The sequence below is a fragment of the Bos indicus genome, chromosome 15, assembly GCF_029378745.1.
Source record: "Bos indicus isolate NIAB-ARS_2022 breed Sahiwal x Tharparkar chromosome 15, NIAB-ARS_B.indTharparkar_mat_pri_1.0, whole genome shotgun sequence".
NCBI lineage: Eukaryota > Metazoa > Chordata > Mammalia > Artiodactyla > Bovidae > Bos > Bos indicus.
In genome coordinates, this window is record NC_091774.1 from 31,922,652 (window position 1) to 31,937,357 (window position 14,706).

A 14,706-nucleotide genomic window follows, 5' to 3' on the forward strand; every position below is an offset into this window, starting at 1 on the left:
TGTCTGGGGAAAGCAGACACAAGGAACAGAAATTCCCTCCAGAGGAATGGTCTCTGGGTCATCTCTTGCGAGAGACATAGCCTCTGTTAGATGAAAAGGTGGTGGCATTGGTGGCAAGTTCACATGTCCTCCTGATCTTAGAAAAAAAATACCTTGAGTTGGAAGTCTAGGTGTGTCCCTGAGCTTTAAGCTGGTGCCAAATCTCCCTGGGCCAACATTTGCTCCCTTGTTCAGTGAGCAAAAACATCTCCTCCATGTTCTACCTTCATTAAGCCAGGAGTAACTAAAGAACCTCTTGATGAGGGTGAAAGAGGAGAGTGAAAAAGCTGACTTAAAACTCAGCATTCAAAAAGCTAAGATCATGGCATCTGGTCCCATCACTTCATGGCAAATGGTGGGGGGAGTGAAAACAGTGACAGATTTTATCTTCTTGGGCTCCAAAATCACTGTGGACAGTGACTGCAGCCATGAAATTAAATGGCACTTGCTCCTTGGAAGGAAAACTATGAAAAACCTAGACAGTATATTAAAAAGCAGAGATGTCATTTGCTGACAAAAGATCTGTATAGCCAAAGCTGTGGTTTTTCCACTAGTCATGTACGGTTGTGAGAGTTGGACCATAAAGAAGGCTGAGCACCGAAGAATTGATGCTTTCAAATTGTGCTGGAGAAGAACCTGGAGAGTCCCTTGGACTGCAAGGAAATCAAACCACTCAATCCTAAAGGATATCAATCCTGAATATTCATTGGAAGGACTGATGCTGAAGCTGAAGCTCCAATACTTCGACCACCTGATACAAAGAGCTGACTCATTGGAAAATGCTGGGAAAGATTGAGGGTGGGAGGAGAAGGGGGTGAAAGAGCATGAGATGGTTGGATAGTATCACCGACTCAATGGACATGAGTTTGAGCAAACTCTGGGAGATAGTGAAGGACAGGGAAGCCTGGCGTGCTGTAGTCCATGGGGTCGAAAAGAGTAGGACATGATTTAGTGACTAACTAACAACTACCTTCATCAGTCACAATTTCACCAATGTCCCTACCATCTAAAGAAGTAATTAAGAGCTCACAAGACCCTGCATCTCCCATCACTGGCTCCACTCTCTCTGACCTTCTCTTGACTCCTTGTACACGGCATGCCCAGTTCCAGCATATGGTTTGTGCTCTTCCTTCTAGCAGAAACCTGTTCCTTCAAAGTCTCCAATCTACTGCTTCTTCCTGGTTATCTAGGTCTAATCCAGATGTTGCCTCCTCCAGGCAGTATTCTTTCTCTGCCACCTAAGGGACCGCCATCCTGTCTCTGAACCCCTCTCTTCCACAGTACCTTGTTGTATGATCTTCAAAGAAACCGTTGCCAAATGAAATCACCTTGCTTACTGTGAGACTAGAATGCAAGTTCTCTGAGATCAGAAATTACATTTGTCTTGTTCATCTGTATGCTGATGGCACCTGGAACAGCCCCCAGCATACTTAGGAATTATAGGATGGATGAAAGGGTAGATAAATGGGTGGATAGATGGATGGATGAATGAATAGATGGGTGGATTGATGGATGGTAAATAAATACATGGGTAGATGGATGGATGGACTTCCCAGATGGTGCTAGTGGTAAAGAACTTGATGCTTGGATGAGGAAGATCCCCTGGAGGAGGTCAGAGCCACCCACTCTAGTATTCTTTCCTGGAGAATCCCATGGCAGAGGAGCCTGGCAGGCTGTGGTCTGCCTGGGATGCACAGAATCAGACACAACTGAAGCAACTTAGCACTCACACACTCAGATGGACGGATGGTAGATAAAAGTTTGGGTGGATGGCTGGATGGATGGTAGATAAATGGGTGGGTGGGTGGACGAATGGATGGTAGATAAATGGGTTGATGGATGGATAGATGGATGGGTGGTAGGTAAGTGGATGGGTGGATGGATGGATGAGTAGATGGATGGGATGCCGTGAAGACATGTACAAAAGAATGAACCATCATAGCCCTTGACCCCAGAGACCTCAGAGCCTGGACAGACCATCCCAATGCCAAGAACCAGTGATAGACTTTCAGATGATCCCTTTGACTGGTAACAGGAACACACAGTGGCCCAGAAGTGCTGGCGCATTCAGCAGGCTGGGGCAGCAGAGATGCCATGGGCACCCATACACTTCCCATCAAATCCCTGCCTCCCTTCCCAGCTCCATCTTCCCCTGGTCCCCAAAGCTGGGCCTTCAGCTCACCCCGGTGTATGTGCAACCCCACCCTACATCCCACACCAATATTGTCTTGAGAAAGAGGAGCTTAAGCCCCCTCCCCCTCTTTCCTCTCCTCATAGGGTGGGAATGTCTGAGATGAGTTGTCTGACTCTGAAATTGACCCCATCTTCTAGTTTGCTCTCTGAGTCACAGCCCTCTGTCTTCCCTCTTTAAGCTTTAGTTGGCCTAAATGGTTGTCTGCTCAACTCTCATCACACACACATTTGTCCTCTGACTGCCTTTGTTTTACATATATATATATATATCTTTGTTTTGACTGTGCTGGGTCTCAGTTACAATTCATGGAATCTTTAGTTGTGACATGCAAACTCTTAGTTATGGCATGTGGGATCTAGTTCCCTGACCAAGAATCGAACCTGGGCCCCCTACATTAGGAGCACAGAGTCTTAACCACTGGACCACCAAGGACGTCCCCTCTAACTGCCTTTGCAATCAGCCTCTGCTTGTGCTTGCCGGTTTTATTTCCTCGAGTATAGGTGTTGGTAGAGAGAGTGCCATCATGTACACCATGAAGCAGGCGCTTCATGGACATCTGAGTCATCTCCCCTGAGACTCCTGTATTCTGAGCTCAACCCCTTGTGACTCCCTAGGCTGACCTTTCACCTCACCTTATCACCTCCTTGGGTGATATTGCACCAAAGATAGTCATAGTGCTGTTTATTGAGCGCTTACTAGATGCCAGGTGCAGTGCTAATAGTTGCTCTACAACTATTATCTCATTTAATGAAGCACAAGCTGGAATCAAGATTTCCAGGAAAAATAGAAGTAACCTCAGATATGCAGATGACACCACTCTTATGCCAGAAAGTAAAGAGGAACTAAAGAGCCTCTTGATGAAAGTGAAAGAAGAGAGTGGAAAAGCTGACTTAAAACTCAACATTCAAAAAACAAAGATCATGGCATCTGGTCCCACCTCTTCATGGCAAATAGACGGGGAAACAGTGAGAGACTTTATTTTCTTGGGCTCCAAAATCATTGCAGATGGTGACTGCAGCCATGAAATTAAAAGACGCTTGCTCCTTGAAAGAAAAGCTATGACCAGCCTAGACAGCATATTAAAAAGCATAGACATTATTTTGCTGACAAAGGTCTGTCTAGTCAAAGCTGTGGTTTTTCCAGTAGTCATGTACACATATGAGAAAGCTGAGTGCTGAAGAATTGACGCTTTTGAAATGTGGTGTTGGAGAAGAGTCTTGAGAGTCCTTTGGACAGCAAGGAGATCAAACCAGTCAATCCTAAAAGAAATCAACCCTGAATATTCATTGGAAGGACTGATGCTAAAGCTGAAGCTCCAGTTCTTTGGCCACCTGATGCAAAGAACCGACTTACTGGAAAAGACCCTGATGCTGGGAAAGATTGAAGGCAGGAGGAGAAGGCAAGGTGACAGGATGAGATGGTTGGATGGCATCACCGATTCAATGGACATGAGTTTGAGCAAGCTCCGGGAAACAGTGGTAGACAAGGAAGCCTGATGTGCTGCAGTCCATGGGATCACAAAGAGCTGGATATGACTGAGTGACTGAACTGAACTGAATCTTCAAAGAACCTGACAAAGTAAAGTATTCTGACCCCTGTTTTATAAATCAGCAAACAGGCTCAGAGGTTCATTTGTCCAAAATCATGGGGCTGAGAAGTGCCGGAGTCAGATTCCAAATTCAAATGGGTTTGCAGTGTGTCCTCTTGAGGACTGTGGGGAGCCGCCTTGAACACCTGCCATATTTGCTCATCCAGCCATCTCTGGGCCATCAGATCCTGCTGCAGTGGCTTCCTGCCCACTCCAGCCCCCACCCCCAGCCGGCGGGCACTGCTCATCCTTTGCCCTGTGCATGCACACTCAGTCGCTCAGTCATGTCCAATTCTTTGCAACCCTATAGACTGCAGTCCACCAGGTTCCTCTGCCCATGGGATTCTCCAGGCAAGAATATTGGAGTTAGTTACTATGCCCTCCTCCAGGGGAATCTTCCTGTCCCAGGAATTGAACCCACATCTCCTGAGTTTCCTGCATTGGCAGGCAGAATCTTTATCACTAGGGCCACCTGGGAAGCCCCTTGCCTTCCCAGGAATAGATCTGCTCCAGAGCAACCATATGCGACAGTCCCCTCTGTCATTCCACCATCCATCCCTCACTCACAGAAATGAATTCACACCAGAAGGTCTTGTGTTTTCAACTTGCTTGTTGTCATGGCTTGGCCTCACCATCTCAGTTCTTGGCCAGAAGCCTTATCTGCTTTAGGGGGCTTATTCACAGATTATTCTTCTGGCCATCCTATAGCTTGTCAGAAGCAACTGACATCCCACCATTTGTCAGCGTGAGAACCAGAAATGGCTCAGTGGTGCCAAAGGCAGTGTTGGCAGCTCTGGAGACGGCTGTCTGAGAGCCTGTTCTGCCCCGCCCTTTCCAGAACCTAGGGCATTATTCCTTCTGCAGTCCTCAGGTGAGCTCCCTTGCTCGATGACAAACTTCAGCCCCTGCTGTGTCTACATTTGCAATTTAGGCAAAAGGGTGAAGGCCTAGATCTTTAAAAATGGCAGCGGGCAGTCCATTCAGGGAATTTGAACAGCCCAGAAAGACTGTCAACTTTTGCTGAAAGGATCCTTTATCCACATCCAGGACACACCCTGAGCACACCTGCCTGGTCTTGGATGGCAGCAGGCTGGGGACCCAGCTGGCTGCCAGGGTTTGGTGAATGGTAGAATACAGGCAGATCAAAGCAGAGGGTGGATGTGGTCACTAAGTACAGCAGATCAGCAGTTGTGTTAGCTGGTGTCAGTCTGACCAAAAGTGAAGGGGAGTCAGTAGGAGCCAATCAGGTAGGAGAGTTCAACCTTCAAAAACCCCACCAGATGGTCCAGTGGTTAAGAATCTGCCTTGCAATGCAGGAGACACTGGTTCAATCCCTGGTCCAGGGTCTTCCCTGGTGGATCCGCGGTAAAGAAACTGCCAGCCAATGCAGGAGACCCAGGAGATGCAGGTTCAATCCCTGGGTCGAGAAGATCCCCTGGAGGAAATGGCAACCCATTCCAGTATTCTTGCCTGGAAAATTCCATGGACAGAGAAGTCTGACGGGCTACAGTCCATGGGGTCACAAAGAGTTGGACACAGCTGAGCGACTAAGCACACACACCAGGAAGATCCCACATGCCGTGGGACAACTAAGCCCTTGAGCAGTAACTACTGAAGCCCGTGTACCACAACTACTGCGCCTGCACTCTACAGCCCGTGCTCTGCAGCAAGAGAAGCCACTGCAATGTGAAGCCCGTGCACCACAGCTAGAGAATAACCCCCCGCTCGCTGCAACTAGAGAAAACCTGCACGCAGCCACAAAAAAACAACTAGCTAAATAAAATTATTAAAAATTTTTTTTTTCGTTGCAATGGTGAATGGAATTGTTTCCTTAATTTCTCTTTCTGTTTTCTCATTATTAGTGTATAGGAATGCAAGGGATTTCTGTGTGTTGATTTTATATCCTGCAACTTTACTATAATCATTGATTAGTTCTAGTAATTTTCTGGTGGAGTCTTTAGGGTTTTCTATGTAGAGGATCATGTCATCTGCAAATAGTGAGAGTTTTACTTCTTCTTTTCCAATTTGGATTCCTTTTATTTATTTTTCTGCTCTGATTGCTGTAGCCAAAACTTCCAAAACTATGTTGAATAGTAATGGTGAAAGTGGGCACCCTTGTCTTGTTCCTGACTTTAGAGGAAATGCTTTCAATTTTTCACCATTGAGGATAATGTTTGCTGTGGGTTTGTCATATATAGCTTTTATTATGTTGAGGTATGTTCCTTCTATTCCTGCTTTCTGGAGAGTTTTTATCATAAATGGGTGTTGAATTTTGTCAAAGGCTTTCTCTGCATCTATTGAGATAATCATATGGTTTTTATTTTTCAATTTGTTAATGTGGTGTATTACATTGATTGATTTGCAGATATTGAAGAATCCTTGCATCCCTGGGATAAAGCCCACTTGGTCATGGTGTATGATCTTTTTAATGTGTTGTTGGATTCTGATTGCTAGAATTTTGTTTAGGATTTTTGCATCTATGTTCATCAGTGATATTGGCCTGTAGTTTTCTTTTTTTGTGGCATCTTTGTCAGGTTTTGGTATTAGGGTGATGGTGGCCTCATAGAATGAGTTTGGAAGTTTACCTTCCTCTGCAATTTTCTGGAAGAGTTTGAGCAGGATAGGTGTTAGCTCTTCTCTAAATTTTTGGTAGAGTTCAGCTGTGAAGCCGTCTGGACCTGGGCTTTTGTTTGCTGGAAGATTTTTGATTACAGTTTCAATTTCCGTGCTTGTGATGGGTCTGTTAAAAAATTATTAAATTTTAATAAAATGTATTTTTAAAAAACCCACCAGGCAGGACGGTGCAGCCCAAAGCACAGGCCAGGTATTGGGGGTGTCGAGCAGATGGACAGAGGATGGAGGCGGGATGCCAGAATCAGAAAGAGCATAATATTAATAGCAGCAAACATGATTGAACAGTGAACATGTTCTTTGTGTCAGACCTTAGACATTAACTCATATAATCCTCACAGCAACTCTGTAAAATAGAAGCTGTTGCCATTCATACTTTACTCATGAGAAAACAAGTTCAGAGAGGTTAAGTAACTTGCCCATGATCACATAGCTAGCAGACGCATACTTAAACCCAGGACCCACAAAACACTGCGAAAACATCACTATCCAACATGGGATGGAGTGCTGTCTCCTTCTGGGTTTTAAGACCCATCTAGAGTGGAGGCTGGCAAGTGTTGGAGGGTGTTTTCGGCTCCCAATTGAGGGGCCAGGTTCCCCAGCCCCCAGGCACTGGGCTCTGCCCGGTGTTCACAGCAGAGAGAGAGTTGGCTCCTGAGAGTTTTACAGTCCATCCAGTTGTTTGCACCAGACAAGGAATCTGGACTTTTCTCCATCCAGATGCAAAATACAAATCCAGTTAAAACAGCCAAATGTTCCTTTTAGCTTGTCTTGAATTAGAAGCCACCCAGATGTTTAAACAGAGATAGGCTATAGATTTGTCATGTCTGGCACAAATAATGTAGCCACTGCAGCCCTGTATGTATCTTCCAGGCTTTTTTATTCCAAAGAGTCAGCAGGCAATGTTTTATGTGGCAGCCTGGATGGGAGGGGAGTTTGGGGGAGAATGGATACATCATATGTATGGCTGAGTCCCTTTGCTGTTCACCTGTAATTATCACATTTTTACTTGGCTCTACTTTAATACAAAATAATTTTTTAAAAAAAGAGTCAGCAAGATGCTGAGTATCAGGCTTGATGGTAGCCACTCTTTCTTCTATTTGGGCAAATCACTTAACTTTTTAAAAAGCATTGTGATTGAAATATACATATAGAATTCACACAAATCATAAGCGTCGACTTGACTTATCACAGAGGGGACGTACCCATGTCATCACAATCCCGGTCAAGACATACACCAGCACCAGCACACTGCAGAGCCTTGCCCCTGCCTGCCAAAATGCCTCCCTTCACTCTGCACCCTCCCTCCTCCCAAAAGGTAGCCATCATCCTGAATTGAACACCATCTTTGCTCTTATTCTCCTATCTCTACATTGGCTACTGCTGGCTTTGAAGTTGTTATGGAGCTCATATGCAGTCTGTGAAAAGAATTTTAGGGGTGTTTATTATGAGGGGGCATGAGAACCCTGTCAGCACCTCTCTAAAGTAGACCAAATGCACTTCAGCACCGAGGAGGAGGGGCCAGAGGCTTATGACAGCACCTCTAGCTGTCTTCTTGGGAAAAACAGCAGGGATTCCTGAGAAAATGCCCTCTGCCCTTGGCAATGGCTTTGACTTGTGCATATACTGATAAGAAATGAGAAAAATGTTAGTTGTTAACCAGTTCGTGGATCTGATGAGTCAGGTCATTGCTCACCCTTCCTGGCACCCTGTGGCACAGCTCAGGGGTCAATCTGAGGCCAGTTCAGACATTTCTTCTGTCCAGCAAGACAGTAAGGGATGGGGGAATCACTGGAGGAGGCTTGTTGACTTGGAGTTCAGCAGGGGGAAAGGGGCCACCTCTGGAAGGTCTCTGTGGCTGTCAGCAATGCTCCCAGGAACTGGTTGTCCTTTATCTCACCCAACAACAGTCCTAATAGCAGCCTGGGAATCACGCTGTTCCTAAACACGGGGCTGACAAGTGGGAAGGGAAATAAAAGAAGAGCACCGTGAGCTAGAAGTGCTGGCAGATACACACAGGCCTGGAACCCAGAGGCCCCAGCAGCTGTGGAACTGGCTTGGTCAGTGCTGGTTTTCTGCCTGAAAGGTCAGGGCTGCAAGCTTGATCCCCATGTGGGCCAGTTAGCCTTGCTCAGTGTCCGAGCCCCACGCTGTGTCCCAGACCTTCGGCTTTTCTGGCAGCCAGCAGGGTATGTGGGAGACTGGCAGCAGTGTGTGAGCTCACCAGTGGCAATCCTCTGCCTCTTATCATAGGTCCTACTGAGGGCCACATTGTCATGTGGGCTGGAGGTTTGTATCAATTTGATTGGGGAATAAGGAGCATTTGGATTATGAATGAGCCTGTCATCCTGAAAATTGGGGATTCTATCGTTTTCTTTGATGTGTCAATCACTGGTCGATCTTCAGCAAATCGGGGGTTGGGGATGATGAAGGCGATGGTAAGGGTGCCACAGTGTGAGGAAGCAGGGTTCAGGCTTCCCCGGGGAATCCCTGCATCCCCAGACTCTCAGGGCTAGTTCTTTTTCACATCCCAACTACATAAACACAGCGTAACATCTATCATACATATCGGTTTTTCCAATCATAGGATTTCTTTGTTCTCTCTTCAAAACCTATATTGATCTTTTGAAATAATCACTGTTTTAAATAACATTGAAGTTGAGCCTTTAACTTGCAACAACAAAAATAATAGCTTACACTTCTGTAGCATTTTCTGCTCCAGGCACTGATCTGAGTGCTTTTCATATATCATTTTGTTTAGTCTTCACAGCATCCTTATGAGGTATGTATCATTACTGTCCCACTTTCCAGATGAGGAAACTGGGGTACAGAGAGGTTCGGTCACTCACCTAAGATTATGGTGGCTGGTGAGTGCCAAGGCTGGCTGGAGCATGCACACTTCTAGCTGGAATTGTGCATAATTGCTCCCTAACTCAGAGTCAAGGTGAGAAAATCACATGAATGAGCTCCTGCTTGCTTTCTTTGATTCGTCTATTCATTCATTCAGTTGTGCCTTTCTTCATCAAATATCTGTTTGGTACCCATCACATGCCAGGCACCGTTCTAGTCTCTGGAGAGCTGTGTGGCCACAGCAATAACAGGTTCCTACCTACTGGAACCTTCTTTCTAAACAGACAATAAACAGGAAGATGAAGGAATGAACAAGACAGTTTTAGATTGTGATTTTTGCTGTGAAGGAAAAAACTCAGGATAATTACACAGAGAGTGTCAGAGAGAGGGCTCCTTTGAATAAATATTCTGGAAAGACCACTCTGAGATCCGAACCATGTGCAGAAGCAGCCTCACCAAGGCCAGGGCAGAGCTAGGAATTGCTCTTTAGTCTCTCAGTCATGTCCGACTCTTTGGTGACCCCGTGGATTGTAGCCCACCAGGCTCCTCTGTCCATGGGATTTCCCAGGCAAGAATACTGGAGTGGGTTGCCATTTCCTCCTCCAGGGGACTTTCCTGACTGAGGGATTGAGCCTGCATCCCTTGCATTGGCAGGGGAATTCTTTACTGCTGACCACTTGGGAAGCCCAAGAGCAGGGAGAGGAAAGAGTAAATGCCAGAATTCCACAGTGCAAATGAACCGGTCACGTTTGAGAACCAGAGCACTGCCCCATCACACCATGCCTGGTGGGCCTGGTGAGGAATCAGGGTCAGTAGTTGGAAAGTCTGTCTCTCTGGGTTCTTTTCTGGGGCCCATGGCCACCCAAGGGTCTGAAGAGAGCATCAAGAAAGATCATAAACTTAAAAGGGAAAACTTTATATCTATGTTTTTTTCTAAATTCAAACTGAAATATGATATTTCCTTTATCTATAAATGTGGGCAACAAACCTTATTGGTATTAAGCATACTGTGACTCTGTGGTGCACTCAACAATGGTGCCATTAGAATGTTGCTAGACCTACCTGTCATGCGAAGAGTTGACTCACTGGGAAAGACTCTGATGCTGGGAGGGATTGGGGGCAGGAGGAGAAGGGGACGACAGAGGATGAGATGGCTGGATGGCATCACTGACTCGATGGACGTGAGTCTGAGTGAACTCTGGGAATTGGTGATGGACAGGGAGGCCTGGCATGCTGCGATTCATGGGGTCGCAAAGAGACACGACTGAGCGACTGAACTGAACTGAACTGAGACCTACCTCTGGCTCTCATGGTCAATGTATCACAATTATGTGGTTATGTATTCTTTACTTTTATTTTTTATTCATTTATTAGCTGCACCATGTGGCATATGGGATCTTAGTTTCCCCACCAGGGATCCAACCTGCACCCCTTGCATTGGAAGCAAAAAGTCTTAACCACTGGACTGCCCAGGAGGTCCCTTGTAATTATGTATTATGTAATACAGTCACATGAAACAGCAAATGTAATAAACATTTTAAAACATTTTTAAAGAAAGGGTCGACAGACCTCACCAGACCGCTGATGAGGGTCCACGGCATAGAAAAGTAAAAAGGCAATACAGAGAACAGCATGATCTGCTTTAGCTTCAAACACCCACCCTGGCTACAGTTGGAAGAGGGGGTTATAAGGGCAGAATGACCCCTGAGCTCAGTCCATAGAGGTTACTGGATTTAATCCTTGCAACAACCACAAAAAACAGGCATGATTGTGTCCACTTTAGAGGTGAGGAAGCTGAAGCCCAGACTTCAGGTAATTTGCTCACTGTGGATTGTAGAATTGGGATTGACATACATCTCTCTGACCTGAAAGGGCAGAGAGGGTCCAGGGCCAGAGATGGGAGCATGTGACAAGAGGTCAAAGGTCAACAATATCTGCTTGGCCTCCTGCCCCAGCTTGGACCCCCGTGCTGCACAACTTCACCCGTGAAAGAATTGCCAACCCGTCTTTCCTTAAGCCTCGTTCTTTCTTCAAATCGGCCCACATAGGCCAATTACACAGCTCTGAGCTAAGCCAACTAAATATTTCATGGGGATTTTAATTTAACTCTAAAGAAATTCATCCAACCCTGAGAGTAGGCTGTCACCTCAAGAAATAGCACCAGGGAGCCCTTGGACCCGTCAGTGACATTGCTACTTCCCCGGGAATGCTAATGCTTCTCTGGGTTTGGCTCTGAGCCTTGTAGGCTCAGCCCTGGGTGCATGAGTACATCTCTTAGATTTGGGCTCAGATGTGCTCAAAAAGGGCTTCCCAAGTGGCTCAGTGGGTGAAGAATCTGAAGAAGATGAGGGTTCTGTCCCTGGGTCAGGAAGATCCCCTGGAGGAGGACATGGCAACCCACTGCAGGATTCTTGCCTGGGAAATCCCTTGGACAGAGGAGCCTGGTGGGCTACAGTCCATGGGGTTCCAAAGAGTCAGACACAATTAAATGACTGAGCATGCACACACACATAGACTCAAAAAGGTTCCAATCAGGACCTTCCTCGGAACGGGAAGCAGGCTGATTTGAGTGTGTGTGTGTGTGAGAGAGAGACAGGTGACTAGCTGGTCCTCCTCCGTGTTCCCATATCCTGGACTGAAAGAAGGGAAGGGAAGGGATGGGGTTGACCCCCAGTCCCCTCAGTGAACAGGGCACCCATCATCGTGCAGGTGCCATGGGGCCCTATTAATTTACCCTCAGCCCCAGCCCACGGCGGGTGGAGTGGGAAGCCGCCTGCCTCACGCAACAGAAGAGCAGCTGTGTGCATCGCTGAAACCTATTATTAGGGCGTCTAAGTGATGGCTCCTGTGGATAACAGAGAACCCTGGAGTGGGAGTGAGCTCCCCGGCACCTTCAGATCCCGTTGCCGCTCAGCACAGGGACCCTGGTGCCTCCCGGCAGGTTCCCTGAGCGGCTCCCTAGGTGGGGGCGAGAGAGGAGAAGAAGGTGCCCAGCAGGTAGATGGATCAAAAGACAGAAAGTGAGCACATAATCTAATTTGAAATGGGCTGAGCTGCAGGTGTTAATCTGCTCCACTGCGCAGCATGGAAGGCCTGAGCGCTGGCGAGATTCTGGAAGCCGGTCCTTTCTCTTCTGGCCCGCCTGGCTCAGCCCGGGCCCTCCTCAGCATCCGCTTCTTCCCGGAGGGTAATTAACACCTCTCCGCTGACGGCTGCCTTAATCACAGAGCGTGGGGGCCCATTCGCCTTTCGCTTGGGCTCCCTGTGTAGCACACTGCCCTGGAGTTACAGGGAGCTGGGGCTGGGGAGGGGGCAGGGGAAGAAGGGAGCCCTCTAGTGGGGATGTGGGGCTTCGAGTCCTCTTTAGGCTGGAGCATGAAGAAGTGTATCAGTTTGCATCCGGAGCATGACCTGAATTTGATTATAATGACCCAGCTTCCTAATAAGTTCCTCCCGGTACAGGCTCGTCAGGTATGTGTCAGAAATCAACCTGATTCTGCTGTCGGCAGGAAGGGGCTGGAGGGTAGGCCGTGTCTGAGAAGTTGGCCCCCTGTACCCTGCCCTGCTGGCTGCACTGGTTTTACAGACTTGCTGTGTGTCCACTTTGGGAATGTCACTATGAACAGTGCAGCCATAAGAAAGCAGTCCTGAGAATATGTGCATCTGAAGACAGGTTTCTCTGTTTCCAAGCTGTGTGTACTTGAGCAAATTAGTAACCTGTCTGGGCCTCAGTTTCTTTGTTAAATGGAGCCTATGGCAACTACATAAGTTAATTTTTTTGACGATATGGTCCTTGCTTCTTATAATCTAATGGGGGAGCTAATTTATGTGCATGAATGTTCACAACAACAATAATAATGTTCACACAATAATAATAGTAAGCGCTGTCATTCAATGAGAATTATTCTGTGCCAGGCATAGACTTTGTGTGGGTTGTTCAATTAATTCCTGTAGAGGCTCCATGAGGGTGGGAGCTGTTGTTAGGCCCACTCTCTCGATGAAGAAATTGAGGCACAGAGAAGGTAAGTCCTTTCTCAAAGTCACACAGCCAGTAAGGGTAGGGTTGGCATGTGAGCTCAGGTGCCTGTTCTAATATAAGGCAATTTATGGGAAATGCTACCTAAGTGGTATAAGCAGTGTTTTAGCTCCATTTTTCCCCCTGTATATATTCACTTTATGATTATTTCTATTCATTTATCTTTGGCTGCATCAAGCCGTGGTTGTAGCATGTGGGGTCTTCCCTGTGGCATGGGTCTTCTTGTGTGGCACTCAGGCTCCCTGTTCGTAGCACATGGGCTCCAGAGCACTTGGGCTCAGGAATTGCAGTCTGCAGGCTTAATTGCCCTGTGGCATGTGGGATCTTAGTTCCCCGATCAGGGATTGAACCCACGTCCCTTGCACTGGAAGGCAGGTTCTCAACCCCTGGACCACCAGGGATGTCCCTTAGCTCCCTTTTTGATTGAGAGGAGGGAAGGCTTATTCCTGAGAAACTGATAGGGAAGTTTATACGGAGGAGATAAACTTTGAATGGACCTTGAAGAGGGGAGTTACCGTTGGACATTCCAAGTGAAAGAGCTATAGGAGGCGTGTTTGACTCCCAGGGGCTTCAGGAGGAGTGCTGGGAAATGAGGCTGAACTTGGAGAGGTGGGCAGACCATGAGGTCTACTCCCAGGCTACACCTGTAGCTCTGCCTGTGTGTCAGTTTACTAACTAAGCAACAGGCAGGGCTGTGGGTATTAAATGTGTTAGGATTACAGACCTGATTCTGCTTAAAGTACTTGAGGGCCTTTCAACTGCTCTTCAAGTCATTGCATCTTCTGCCTGCCCCTCCAGCTTCATCTTACAGCACCGTTCCCAGCCCTGTGCGCTTCAGACACTCCGGCGCTCTTCTAGCCTCTGGAATGCCCCAGGCTCCCTCCTGCCTCAGGGCCTTTGCACGTGCAGCAACCCCCTACCCTGAGTGGGAGTGCTCATCCCAGGCCTTCTCACTGGTAACTCTTGTTCAGATAACTGAGTCTCATCCTGAGAAAGCTCCCATGAAGACTCTGTCAACCCTTGTTTTCCCTTCTTATGGGGCCACAGATGACTCCTGTAAGCACTTAGTGCAGCTGTCATTTTACAGATTTCTTTTCCAACAGTCTGGCAACTGCTTCTGCTGCCGTCAGGGACCCTGCCTGTGTTTGCTTACCCCTGTATCCCAGCACTTTGCTCCCTGCCTGGGGCAGGGCAGAGGGTCGATAAGAGGATGCTGTTACAGAGGGAAGGATTGCTGGGGAGGGGGCAGTGGGTTCTGCCTTCCCTGACATTCCACACTCCAGGGCAGATCCCAGGAGCTGACTGGGGATCCAGTGAGCTCCGTGGTCCCATGTCACCCTGGGCCCAGATACTCAACCAGAGCCCAGC

General features: G+C 47.4%; 1 protein-coding gene and 1 non-coding gene across 4 annotated transcripts in view; one reads left to right on the forward strand and one right to left on the reverse strand.

Annotated features, from left to right (window-relative positions):
- Window positions 1-14,706, forward strand: part of GRIK4 (glutamate ionotropic receptor kainate type subunit 4) — a 500,430-nt gene that overhangs the window by 430,470 nt on the left and 55,254 nt on the right. The gene's annotated exons all lie outside the window — the stretch shown is intronic.
- On the reverse strand, window positions 2,593-2,665 carry TRNAR-CCU (transfer RNA arginine (anticodon CCU)). The gene has a single exon. It is a non-coding gene; the product is annotated as a tRNA-Arg (tRNA).